Below are 13,593 nucleotides of genomic sequence, written 5' to 3'. Positions count from 1 at the left end.
CGAGCTCCAGGAAGCTCGGCCACGGTGGTGATATGGCACAAATCTGAGGGGGGTAGAGGGAAAATTCGAGGGGAGATCACATCGAGGTCAGCGGGGGACTCGGGTGCACTACAAAAAAAGACACATCCATGACATTTTGGGTCGAACAAATTTTTTTATTGTCATGCTTATGACACTTCTATGTCGATAATTGTGACAAAACCCGGTATCGTCATAGATGTGGTGGGCTCCTACTTATATGACAAAAAATCATGACAGAAAATGGGCTTTTCGTCCTGGGCGGGCCTGAGACACAGCTGCATGACATTCTTTGGGCCGTCCATGATAGAGAACATCGTGGTAGAAGCGAGGGCGAGGAAAATATTGGGGGAGTTCCCGGTTACGGTGGGTGGTCGGGAACAAGCGATGCGCATTTCTCTCGTACGAACGCGCGTGTGTGCGAGGCATTGCGCTCTAACTGAACCCGAGTGATTGCACTGCAGGCTATGCGTTACTGAACCCGAGCGATCGATCGATCCCTTGCTGTTAACTAAACCCGAGTGATTCCTTCACTACTGCTGCTAACTGAAGCCGATCGATGCTCCTATTGATGAACAGTGAGCGTTGTTGGGGGGTTTGGATGAATAGTTCCTGGTGGGGGGTTGGATGAACAGGACCCCGTGGTATTAGAGGTCGTTGCCGCTGGATGAACAGGACCCCGATTGATCGAACCGGTGGATGAATAGGACCCTGTGGAGGGCTGGACAAACAATAGCCCATGGAGGGGTGGTTGAATAGTAGCCGGTGGAGGGCTGGTTGAACAGTAGCCGGTGGAGGGCTGGATGAACAGTAGCCCATGGAGGGGTGGTTGAACAGGACCCCGTGGAGAGGGCTGGTTGAACAGTAGCCCGTGGAGGCTGGATGAACAGGAGCGCGTGGATGAACAGTCGCAGGTGGAGGCTGGAGGAGGTCGACGGTGGATGAACAGTAGCCCGTGGAGGCTGGAGGAGGTCGATGGTGGAGATGAACAGTATCTCGTGGAGTCCCATTTTGAGGTACGCCACACCCCTCCCGATGAACAGGACCCCCGTTTCGACCGTAGCACTCCAGCACAAGTCTGTTTCCTCCATTTTGCGGTACGCCATACCCCTCCCGATCAACTGGACCCTGTTTCGAATGTAGGAGGTCCGTTTCCTCCGTTTTGCGGTACGCCAGACCCCTCCCAATGAACAGGATCCCGTTTCCACCGTGGTCGGTCGAACACAAGGCCGTTTCCTCCGTTCTGCGGTACGCCAAGCCTCGTTTCCATCGGCTATTCCGTCCAAGCCGGTTGGCTCCCGATGAACAGCACACGTTCCGCTGCCTCCTGATGAACACAACGCATTTCGTTGCCTCCCCATGAACACGACGATGACGTAGTTTCTCCGTTCCGACCCAGCCACTGCCATGTACACGAGCCTAAGCCGTATGTATGCGCGAGTAGGCGTTCAAGACCCCAGCCACAGACTGATTAAGTTCCAGATGAATATACGCGTCAACCAACTTGTCTGGAATCTTTAGACTCCATGCCATACAGTTCGCTACCATATGTGCTGATAACCAAAAGGCACAAGTTGGGACCAAAGACTGGACTGCGTTTTTCTAGGCTATGCGCCAAGCAATATTTTTGGTGTTCACTCTCCTAATACTTGGAGTTTGACAACTGGTTGACGTTCGTTGATACTCGAATGAATATAGGCACTTCTTCTTATCAACATTGATGCTTGTCTGAGTGAACTTTGGAGTACATATCAACAGCATAAGTACCTGTCCATCTGATCTTTTTGTGCAGTTCTACTGAAATCACCCAATGTAATGATTTTCCTTCGAGTTCAGGCTACAAGTTACTCATTTATGAAATCGACAAACAGTAGCACAATACCAAATTACCAATACATATGACAAGCACAATAATCGGGATAAAGACCAGTACCAACCTGTGTGATTTTCCTTTGACTTGAAGCCGAGATAAGCCAAGCGACTGACAGCAAAGGAAGGAAGCAAGCCGAGATTAGCGACTGACAGGAAAGGAAGGAAGCCGTCGAGGCAATGACGCACCCAAAGTTTTTGTGCAGTTCCACCAAAATCGAGCATCCCTGTTGGCATATATTGAGAGACTGAGATTACTGTAATAGTGGGACTAGTTGATGAAACATACACTAACAAATAGAAGCACCCTCATTATCTTAATGGGTAAAGTTAGCAACATAGTAGTCTTGCTTAAAGAGAGGTATTAGTTTATTTAATCAGTGCCAATTAGCTCAACACTCAAAGCATTGCCACGTATCATAGGTTACAAAACTTTAACGTGCAAAGATAAAGGAGTTTCTCATGACAGTAGCACGATACAAATAGAGATGACAACAAACTAATATGGATGAAGGCCTTAGGCCGGTACCAACCTGAGAAAAAAGCTTATTCATGTAGTCCCAGAAGAGATGATAAAGCACTCACTGGAATCACTCAATAGTATATATTTTTGTGCACTTAAAATGTATGGTTGAAATCACTCTTGTTTACCAGTGCTGATATTATATCGAAAGATTATCAAGAACTTCCAGCAGAGTTAAAGCACTGGCTGGGATAAAGTTCATTGTATTGTCTTGTGTAGTTCCACTGAAATGTATGATTGGCACAACATGATCCCTGTTTGCACAGGTAGGAACAAGGTGAAACCTTCATTAGCTTAGTGAGAAAGGATAGAAAGACATTAGCATATTACTCTAATAGTAGCATCAAATTCATCATGGACAATACGCAGGAGTGGAAGGGCTCCATGGAGGATCGTCTCACATGTAAGGTAGACGTTGCCGAATCCATTGAATGGCCTCGACTGAGGCCTCGGCTTCAGCAAGATCACCTTGGCACTGTTTATTCTTCTTCTTCTTATTCCTCTTCATGCTCTGTTTCTCTTTCTCCTCGCCAGTTGGTGAAACCAAGTACATGATTGGCCTTCTATTTCAGAATTGGTTTTATCAGTGAGGGAGTACAACTGTACTAGTAAACAATAGCATTATTTTCTCACGACAGACGCAAAATAGAGATGAACACATGCATTAAATAGCATTCTTACCTAGAGGAAGGTTATGGTGCCAATATGGATGATAATGATGCATGCTACCATCTTATGTGTGGATAGCAAATCTAGTCCTGGTCATACCACTGTGTACATCGTTTCTCCTATATTTCCCTTCTCGACCAAGAGACCGGTTGGATGACCAGTCTTTACTACTTTCACCCCCTATCCTTCCTGTGTGTACCAAGTTCGATGTACATACTAAATTCCCCCACCCCCACTTTATTTCTTGTTTGAACCAAGTACAAGATTCGACTCCATGAAGTAGCTTTACCTCCAACAATAGAAGAAAAAAATACTCCCTCCGTCCCAAAATTCTTGTCTTAGATTCATCTAGATACGGATGTATCTCATACTAAAACATGACTTGATACATACGTATTTAGACAAATCTAAGACAACAATTTTGGGATGGAGGGAGTATGTGTTGTTTGACCATCCGATCGAGAAGGGCTGAGAGGTAGAAAATGATGCACATGCAGTGATGTAGCGAGCTGGGGAAGTAGAGCTAGGGCGGTTTCGAAGGAAGATATACCTGAAGGTCATCGGGATGTGGATAGGTGGGCGGCGGGAGGCCGGATCCGCCCACACTAGGGCAACGACGAAGGGTTCGGAGGACCTCCCGCGCCGGCGCTTGTCCAGGGATAATGGTGCGGCCGACAGTGGGTCTCCTCCCTCACTGTCGACGATGGCCTAAACGATGCCCCTCCTCCCCTTCACCGACGGAGGGGGATACGTCCGGATCTGTAACCAGCGGTGAGGATAGAAAGACAGTGTTTTTGAAGGGAAAAAGACAGTGTTACCACCACTATCTTGTTTAGATCTGGAGAGGATGAGAGTGTGTGAATAGAGCAACCCTAGCAAGCAAGTGCGGAGGCTCCAGCCTATATATATGCAGTGGGGTAGTTTTCCTTTTTCACTCCATAAAAACAATCGTTTAAAATTGTGTACGTGCCAGGTCACCGTTTTTTTTGAGTTGTTGATTGTTTTTTGGGATAGCTACCCGCTTATTCCAAGTGGTGTTATAGTGTGCCAGGTCGCACTTTGCATCTTTCAAGTCTGGTACAAGACCCTCCATTAAATGAACAGCCACCCCCTCGTAAAATTTGTGAACAAGCCCACGGCTAAAATTATCGGAAACGTGGGCTGCCCCAACATGTATTATTATTTATATTTTCTATGTCGGAGTATCCTAAAAAAATGTGAGAGTACAATATGTATTGGGCCCCTTTGTAATTGGTGCTAAATTTTGACCAAAGATTTAACTGACAAAATGTTAGTGCATGTTAACAAAAATTATTCGTTTGATTTGTATTTGAACATAGTTTTCAATTATGTAATTTTTTTTTGACATGCATGAACATTTGGTTAGTTAAATTTATAGTCAAAGTTTGGCAAGGTGTATTAAATCAACACATGCAAGTATCAAAAGGAGAGTCACAGCATGCATGCATGCGTTGTAATTAATGCATCAGTAAACACAAATTATTGAAATATATCGAGTGCAGTGCTTTGATTTGTCGCGTCAACTCGTACAAGACCGAGAAGTTTGATTACTACAACGCCCTCTCCCTCATGGACTGAGCTCCGGTGCCTTAACTGCACCTGCCTTTGGCTGCATGACAGGTGGGCCACCCGCCTGTTGGGCCCATGTGTCATGCATGCAAAGGCAAGAGCGGTAAGTCAATGAAGTTGCGTCCCTCCCTCGCCCATGAGCTTGGTGGCTGGTAGGACTAGGAGAAGTTTTCATTCTCTACACGCTCTCCCTCCCGCACGCGGTGGACAAGCAGCAGCTCAATCGGTGTCAGATGGCCAAAAGCATGCAGTAGTACTCCATTGTTCGAATTCCCCAAGAGGCGAAGAGCCAAGCGCAGCCCGGACGCTCGTGTGGCAGTTTCATGTGTAGAATAGTCTAGGATAGCGTGTACCGTGCCTGTAAGCTTAAAATTGTTGGGGTCGGCTCCATGCTTTTTTTGATTAAAATAATCTTCTGGCCCTACCTGTTGTCCTGGTGATTGTAGTTTGCATGCTCATCTGGTCAAGACAGGAATATATATTTTAATTTGTGGTGGGGTAAATGTTAGAGGTTGCAGCAAATGGAGTATTGTACACTGCGGGTCTTTCAGCCAAGTTTAGAGGCAACCATGTGGGGCCAGTGCTATAATGTGTCGCGTCAACTCATACAATAAGGAGAAGCTTGATTTACTACTACACGCCTTCTCCCTCGCCCATGCGCACGGTGGCTCGCAGACGAGGACATGCTTTTGCTTAGGCTGGTCGTAATGGAATACTAGTATCATGCATATGATACTAGTGTATGATACTACACATCCGTAGTGCATAGTATCATATGTTAGTTTCATCGATGACTTCATTTATTAACATGCATGACACATAGTAGCACAACATTTAATATGATACGGTATCATGATATGATACTCAACCCTCTCTTTCTTCATTCACTTCTATGCCAGCTCATCAAATTTGCCTAGTTGGCATGCATGATACTCCCCCATTCCTAAATATTTGTATTTTTAGATATTTCAAATGGACTACCACATACGGATGTATATATACATATTTTAGAGTGTAGATTCACCCATTTTTCTCCCTATGTAGTCACTTGTTGAAATCTCTAGAAAGTCAAATATTTAGGAACGGAGGGAGTACTACCTATGATACTCCCATTACAACTAGCCTTATAGAGACTACAACAAGCTATCCCTCCCGCACACGGTGGACGGACATGCAGCAGTGGATTCGATACTGTAGAAGTAGTAGTAATATCATTGTTCGTCTTCTCGAAGAGGCAAGGAGCCAAGCGCAACCCAAACGTGGCAGTTGTGAATGCTCGCCACGGTGTGTTTGGTTGCATTCTCATCTCAGCATAGTTGTTCCCTCTTCATGCATGCTCATTCCAGCACCCCTCTTCATGCATGCTCTTCTCATGCATGCTCCAAGTGTATTTGTGTTAAGCTAGTGTGTACTCATAAACCCTGCATACACCCTACCAAACACCCAAAAGTGGGTCGAGAAGGGCTTGGAGCATGCATAACGCCAGGCTCTTGCATGAGAGAAAATTGCTATTTGAGCCCACTATTGTAGTACTACTTGCTAGTATAGCCCTGTAAACCGGTAAGGAGTATTTGCCTTTCTAGAGATTTCAACAAGTGACTACACTACACCCTAAATGAGTACTACTAGAGAAAAATGAGTGAATCTACACCATAAATAAATGCGTAGTTCTCTCGTTTTTCTCTCCACCTTGGTCGCGGTGCACAATATTGAGTACTCCTATATGACTAGCCGCTCTATCTACATGCGGGACATCAAAGCATCCGGGCCCGCGTGCCATCCACCAAATCACAGCGAGGTGCTATAGTCGAGACTCACCGATCACCTTGGTGTGGCCTCGAAGTGGCCTCGAAGTTGGACCGGATAAAGCAACCATCATTTCACCGGAACGCTTGTTGAAGCCCTTTCTCCCCTTTCTTGAAGAAAACCTCACTCTAGGCTACTCACTTCTGCCATTTTTCTTTTGTACCGACGAAGGAAAGGTGGGTGAATCAGTGATGCTACTATATTTTCATTCCAAGAATCTTCTTTTTGCGAAGCACTGACCGATTCTCACAGCCTATTCTTTTCCCATTTTCATTGTGATTGCGGTTTCCTTTCGATTGCTTTTTGTTTGCCAGTTCATTGATGGATAATGGAGCACTAGGCAAAGAGTTGCCGGCGGACAACCCACGGTAGACAGCGATCTCCAGGAAGCGAGCACCGACCAACGAGTTGACCATGTTGGCGGGCCAACCCATGGAGACGAAGAACTCCAAGAAACAAGCACTGGCCAAAGAGTTGACAACGTTGGTGGACGAACTCCTGAAAGAAAGTTGGAAGAACAGCAAGGGCCCCACCGTCCCTATCCCAGAAACTCTAATGGACACCTATGCGAGGCTCAAGGCCGAGTTTGAGGAGATAGTCGCTGTTGAGAAGCAGTATTCCCCTGGCAAGGTGATGGCCCACATCGAGGACGAGGAGATGGCCCCCGGAGGGATGGGATCCCCCGGTGAGCTGCACAATGTAAAAAATAATGGCTTACCATAGTTGTGGTTTTTGATTATTTGCAATGTGCTTGCTAATATGTTAGGGTTGTGCAGGTGCCGATGGACGTCCTTGATGATTCCGATGTCGCCGCCCGTCCTGTGGACAACGCCCCAGAGATCGTTTTTGATATCGTAGTCCGTCCTGTTGACATCGCCCCGGACATCGCCCCAGAGATCGATTCCGATGTCGAGGTGGACATCGCCTGAGAGATCGACTCCCATGCCACTACCCGTGATGTGGTCATTGCCCGAGAGATCGATGACAAGAAATAGTTGCTCGCTCTAATCCTTCATGGTAGTTTGCATTGTGTTTAATTACTAGAACGATGCATGTTATCAAACCATCTTAGGGCTAGTGCATTGTCTTGTGTGGGCGGTACTTGCTACTTTTGTTTGATAGTGAATCAGGCGAACCCTCTCCTAGTTGTGGAAACATATGTATCCTCACCAGCTTTTGATGTAATATATGGCATGCTTAGATGTAATTTTGAATTGTTTATCATATCAGCAGGGCTTGTTTGATGATTCTTGGTGTTAGTAGGCTAGCTACTGTGCGAGCTATAGAACTTGCAAAACACTCACCGAAGAGAAACATTGGGGCTGATGAGCTCGTGGTACGCTTATACTGATCTGTCATCGATCATCCAATAGCCCAAGCTCCTAAAATTGTAGGCTTACAGATCGATCAGACAATAGTCGACATGGTTACATTCGACCTCCTTTGGTTTGTAGGAATTTTATAGGAATTCTATAGGATAGGATTTGCAAAGGAAAAATTCCTTTGAAGCCCTTAGGTTTGTAGGAATGGATTCCTATTCCTATGTAGGATAGGAACCAATCCTTCACATTTTGGAGGGAAAAAACATTAGCCTAGACTCAATGGAAAAATTCCTATCCTATGCACCAAATGACATCTCTTCCTCTACAGGAATTGAGATGCATGTCATCTCACTTCCTATGATTTTTCTATTCCTATAAAATGTTTATCCTATGAACCAAAGGAGGCCTGAAATGGAGGGAGTACAAATCCTAGGCAGGCTTGTTTGGCCTAGTGGGTTTTAGTGATATGACGTGGTACAGTGCCGTCCAGTCTTCGCGTGTGGTAGCAGTACCGCGGGCACAATAAGTTTTCTTGAAGAAGTGGAATTGAATGAAGTCATGATGGTTCCTTCGTCCGACCAACTTACAGTAGGAAAGGTTGGGCCTATGCTACGACCGGGGTGGACCAGGATAATTTTGTGCATGGCAGGTGGACCAGGATGGTCGACGTCCCACATGTCCGAGAATGAAAGTATTCTTTCCGATATAGTGGACGAGCAATGAGTATTCATTGTTTATTTTCGATGAAACCTTGTCACAACCCTAGTTAGTGCTTGCATTAGAGTGATGCATCATGTTTAAATTCCAAAGAAACTTGAAATGGGGGGTGTTCAAACCCTAGAACTTTGAAATTCAATTAGGTCCACCTAAAAAAATTGCATTCAATGAACCCAAAATGCTCTGCCTTGATGTTTGATATTTTTGTCAATGGTTTTGATCCAAACCAAAAATGTGGAACATTTATATGGAATATTTTGGGAACTGAATTTAAATCATTACTGTAATTGCACTTGGAATTATATTCATAATATATAAGAATATATTTTAAAAAGCCCTGAAATATTTTATGTGCACCTAGAAATGACCAATGTGCAACATAAAAATATTTAGAGGAATCTTTGGCACTAGTTGAAGTCATTTTGATTTTCAAACAATGGCAAATAAATTAGTAAAAAGAAGACATAACATAATTAAAAGAGAGCAGAAGAACTCACCTGCTTACCTGGCGGCCTGCTACTGTAGTCGACCAAGCTCTTGTGCAGCCCACCCGAGCCCAACTGCCAGTCATCACCCTCCTCTCTCCAGGAGGACGAGAGGCGCATGCTCGACGCGCGCGACCACGCGCCGGGCCACCTCCTGCTTCCCGCCGCCTCCCCGATGTCACTTTGGACGCCACGAAGTCCCCTGGTTTCCCTCGACCTCTTCCTTCCACGCGGCTCTATCTTTCCCCCTCCTCTGCTCTATTCCCGAATGGAGCTCGTCAACGCTGATCGTCGTTCCCGTGGCCACTGGCCACCCCTCTCCCTAACGTCGAGTCCAGAAGCACGGCTGCAGCTTCGTCGTCATTCCCATTGAGCTATAGGACGCCGGGAGGCCCTGCTTCATCATCATCGCGGTCGTCTTCAACCTCGGGCACCCGAGCTCTTCGTCGTCATTTCGCGCTGTCAAGGACGCCCCCGAGCCCACTGACCTACTGCGCCGCCTCCTTGTGAGCCCCTGCATCGAACCCCCCTCTCCTCTGCTTCGTTTGCTCGCCGTAGACGTCGCCCCCTTGCTGACCGTAGCACGTCGCCGCACAAGCTCGTCGCCGACGAGGCTCCGGTGATCTTTTAGTCCCGTGCATGTTCCCGTTGGCCTCGTGAGCACGCGTAGAATCCGTAGGTACTAACTACTAATTTCCCCGCGTGCTGCATCATCGGTTTCGTCGATGCCCGAACTCCGGCGACCGCAAAAGAGCTCGTCGTCATCAGCTTCGGCCACCCCAGCTGCTGCCGCTTGTTTCTTTGGATGCGCCTCACTCCCAGGAACCCGTAGGAGAAAATCGCGCATCGAATGGTGCTCCGTAGCGAGCACACGGTGCACCTCCGCCGTCTTCCATGGTCATCGCCGGCGAAACTCCGGTGGCTGACGTGGCACCATTAGTTTAGGTGCTAATCGCGTTTAGTTAGCGTCCCGTGTCGATGACATATGGGCTCCACGCCCTTAACTAACCACGGTTTAACCCTTGTTTAGTTTAAGTTAATCACATTGGCCCCATGCGTCGGCGTTGACCTCGCCGACGTGGCCGTTGGCCAGACCCACATGTATGTGTCACTAACTGACACTGGGTCACTGACCAATGGGTCCCACTGGTCAGGTTTGACCTGGACCGGGTCAGTTGACCTGCTGAGGTCAGCATGACGCAATGCTGATGTAGTAATAGGCATTTCTGGATTTATTCTTTTTCAGGAAATTCTAGAAATTAGGTAAACTTCAAAAAATCATAAAAATTGATCTCTAACTCCAAATGCAAAGATTTATATATGAAAAATGTTCAGAAAAATCCAATATATCAATATGTACTGGTTTCATGCATGTTTAAACAACTTAACCTTGTTGTTTAGTTCAAAACATGATAAAGCACTATTTAAGTTCATAATTTGAGTTTGGGGTTGAACCTTTGGTTCAAAATGACCCAAACCCATCTAGTTGTAGTTGCATTAGCCCAACACACTCATATTGCCATGTCATTATCATGCATCATAATTGTTGCCTTGCATTGATTGTGTTCTTCCTTATTTGCCGGTATTTGTCCCCTCTCAGTAGACGTGGTTCCAATGATGAGTTCGGTGACACCGATGAAGAGCTATATTATCTTCAGAAGTGCCAAGCAAGCTAAACCCCCTTGTTCATTTCGATACAACCCCACTCTCTTGCTCCTGCTCTCTTTTACTGCATTAGGACAACAATGATTCAACCGTTACATGATACGGTAGTTGAACCCCTTTCCTCTGCATGACCTGTCATTGCCACAGTAAATAGGTGAAACCCACTAGCATGAGTAGGAGTTGTTTGAGCCTTGATGTGCCTACTCATTCATGTTTATTGTCATGCCTGCTACTGCTTAGAGTTGAGTCAGGTCTGATTCATTGGGGATGAATTGGAAAGTTGTGAACATGTCCTACTGTTGAGAGCTAAGTGTGTGAACACGATTTGGTAAAGGTAGCGGTGAGAGGCCATGTAGGAGTACATGGTGGGTTGTCTCATTGAAACCGTCCTTAGGAACTGAGTTCTGTGTGTTTGTGATCCATGAACAGCTACTACCACACATTGGGATCCTTAATTGACTCTCTCGACTTATTAATCGCCTACTACCACACATTGGGATCCTTAATTGACTCTCTCGACTTATTAATCGCCTTGATCTCTATCCAGGAGTTGCAACTAGTTTCTGGTGTTTGTAGGATATGTGTTGGAGGTCATGCATAGCGCTGACCCTAGGGGTGAGCTATGATGCGGTAGATACACCGTGGCCCGGTGTACCGAGTCGCCTGTTTGGTGTCTCGGGAACCCTGCACACATCGTTTGGGGCCGTGAGCGACACCCCAGTCAGATCTCCTTGCGGATGGAACCCAAATAGGCGATAAACCTAGACTAGAGACTTGTGTGATTAGTCAGGTCGTGGCTGACACCCTCGCCAAGCCTTCGCGTGAAGGTTGCGGAGATACATGACGTGTACATGGCGGTAAGTGGTGAGAGCGTGTGTGAAGAAGTACACCCCTGTAGGGTTAACATCATCTATTCAAATAGCCGCGTCCACGGTAAAGGACCTCTGGGTTGCCTATACAGTTCATAGACAAGTGAAAGTGGATACTCTAAAATGTCTAAGATAAGCATGAGTGCTATGGATGGCGTTCTCGTAGGGAGACGGGAGCGGATCCATAGTGGTGTATTGATATGGTGAATATGTGGACTCGTGTGCGCCACCTCAAAAGAGTTACTTGCAGTCGTAGTTTAGGATAGCCACCGAGTCAAAGCTGGCTTGCTGCAGTTAAACTCCACCACCCCTTTGTTGATACTGATGCATATGTAGATAGTTCTGATGTAAGTCTTGTTGGGTATATTTGTACTCACGTTTGCTTAATTCATGTTTTTGCAGAGAAACTTCAGTCTCGCTATTAGTTCCGCGTGGACTTCGACGTTTAGCTTGTTACCTCAGCTAAGATCTTGTGCCCTCGGCAGGGTCTTGTAGATAGTCAGGCTTCTCAGCCTTTTTCATTTGTAGTTGTTTGTACTCAGACATGTTTATGCTTCCGCTTGTTGCTTGTATGCTCTGTATGTTTGGTCATGAGACCCATGTTTGTAATATCTGGCTCCTTGGAGCCTAATGAATAAATACTTTGAGTTGTAGAGTTTTGTTGTGATGCCATGTTGTATTTGCACATATCGAGCATATTGTGTGTATGAATTGAAATGTTTGGTATGTGTGGGATCCGACCACCTAGTTGTTTATCCTTGGTAGCCTCACTTACCGGGAAATGTCTCCTAGTGCTTCCACTGAGCCATGGTAGCTTGCTACTGCTCCGGAACACTTAGGCTGGCCGGCATGTGTCCTTCTTCGTTCATGTGTCTGTCCCTTCGGGGAAATGTTACGCAGTGTCTACCAGAGTCCTGTTAGCCCAGCTGCTACAACCCGGATTCACTCGCTGATGACCGACACGTTCGTTGCTGGGTCATGTATGCATGTCCTTGTAAGTTAGTGCCACTTTGGGTTTACGACTAGTCATGTCGGCCTGGGTTCTTTGTCATATGGATGCTAGCAACACTATCATATACGTGAGCCAAAAGGCACAAACGGTCCCGGGCCAGGTAAGGTGGCACCCGTGGGAATACCGTGCGTGAGACCGCAAAGTGATATGATGTGTTGCATGCTAGATCGGTGTGACTTAGGATCGGGGTCCTGACAAACCTATTGTCTCCACTATTACGACGGAGGAGTGTGAAACATGGCAGCCCAGTGAACTTGGCATGTGCACCACTCCCTCCTTCCTCATGTAATACTATAGTGTTGACTATAGTGTTGACAATAAGGTTGGCTACAAGGTTACAACTTTTTCTCACTTTCTCTCTATCTATTTCCTCTCAAATGTTTTTTACCTTTCTCTTTTAGACAGAATTGTTTTTTATGCCTCTTTTTTAGAATTAGTTTTTTATACCTAGGAGCACGTGTAGAAACAGGCTCCCGCAGATCCCACTCCTTGACTTTGTCAATGCCTCTCTCTCCTCCACATAAGCAGGCTTAGGGCATGTACAATGGTTCTATTGTAGGGATGCCACATAGGATAAATGATAAGGTGGAGGAAAGAGAAATCGTAAGAAAAGGCTTGTATTCTCTTATTTAAGAGAAATAAGAGAAGACAAGAGATGATCTCTTAGCACAATATGTTTCACCATGTTTTAGGAATAAGTAGTTATTGAAGATAAGGCTAAGAGATGATCCATTGTACACATGTTTTTTGTCATCTCTAAATTACATGCAAGACTTATGATAAGACTATCTTATCAACCATTGTACATGCCCTTATAGCCCAGAATTTTACTAGTACTACTTGCTATGAATGCGGGCAGCTGGCGTCTGAGGGGGGAGCACGCAGGGAGGTGGTGGGGTGGGGGTGTTCTGGTGGGCCAGGGCAGTCAGAAGCGGTCCGGACTCCCGCATGGCCCACCTCACATTATCATCATATATTTCTTGGAGTCTGTGCGCGGCGGTCGGGCGATCTCTTCCCCCCCCCCGTCTCTCTCTTCTCAGCCGATGCC

This window comes from Triticum urartu, chromosome 2A (genome assembly GCF_056163025.1).
Source record: "Triticum urartu cultivar PI428250 chromosome 2A, HENAU_Tu73, whole genome shotgun sequence".
In the NCBI taxonomy this organism is placed as follows: domain Eukaryota; kingdom Viridiplantae; phylum Streptophyta; class Magnoliopsida; order Poales; family Poaceae; genus Triticum; species Triticum urartu.
Note: the sequence above shows the minus strand (reverse complement) of the source record.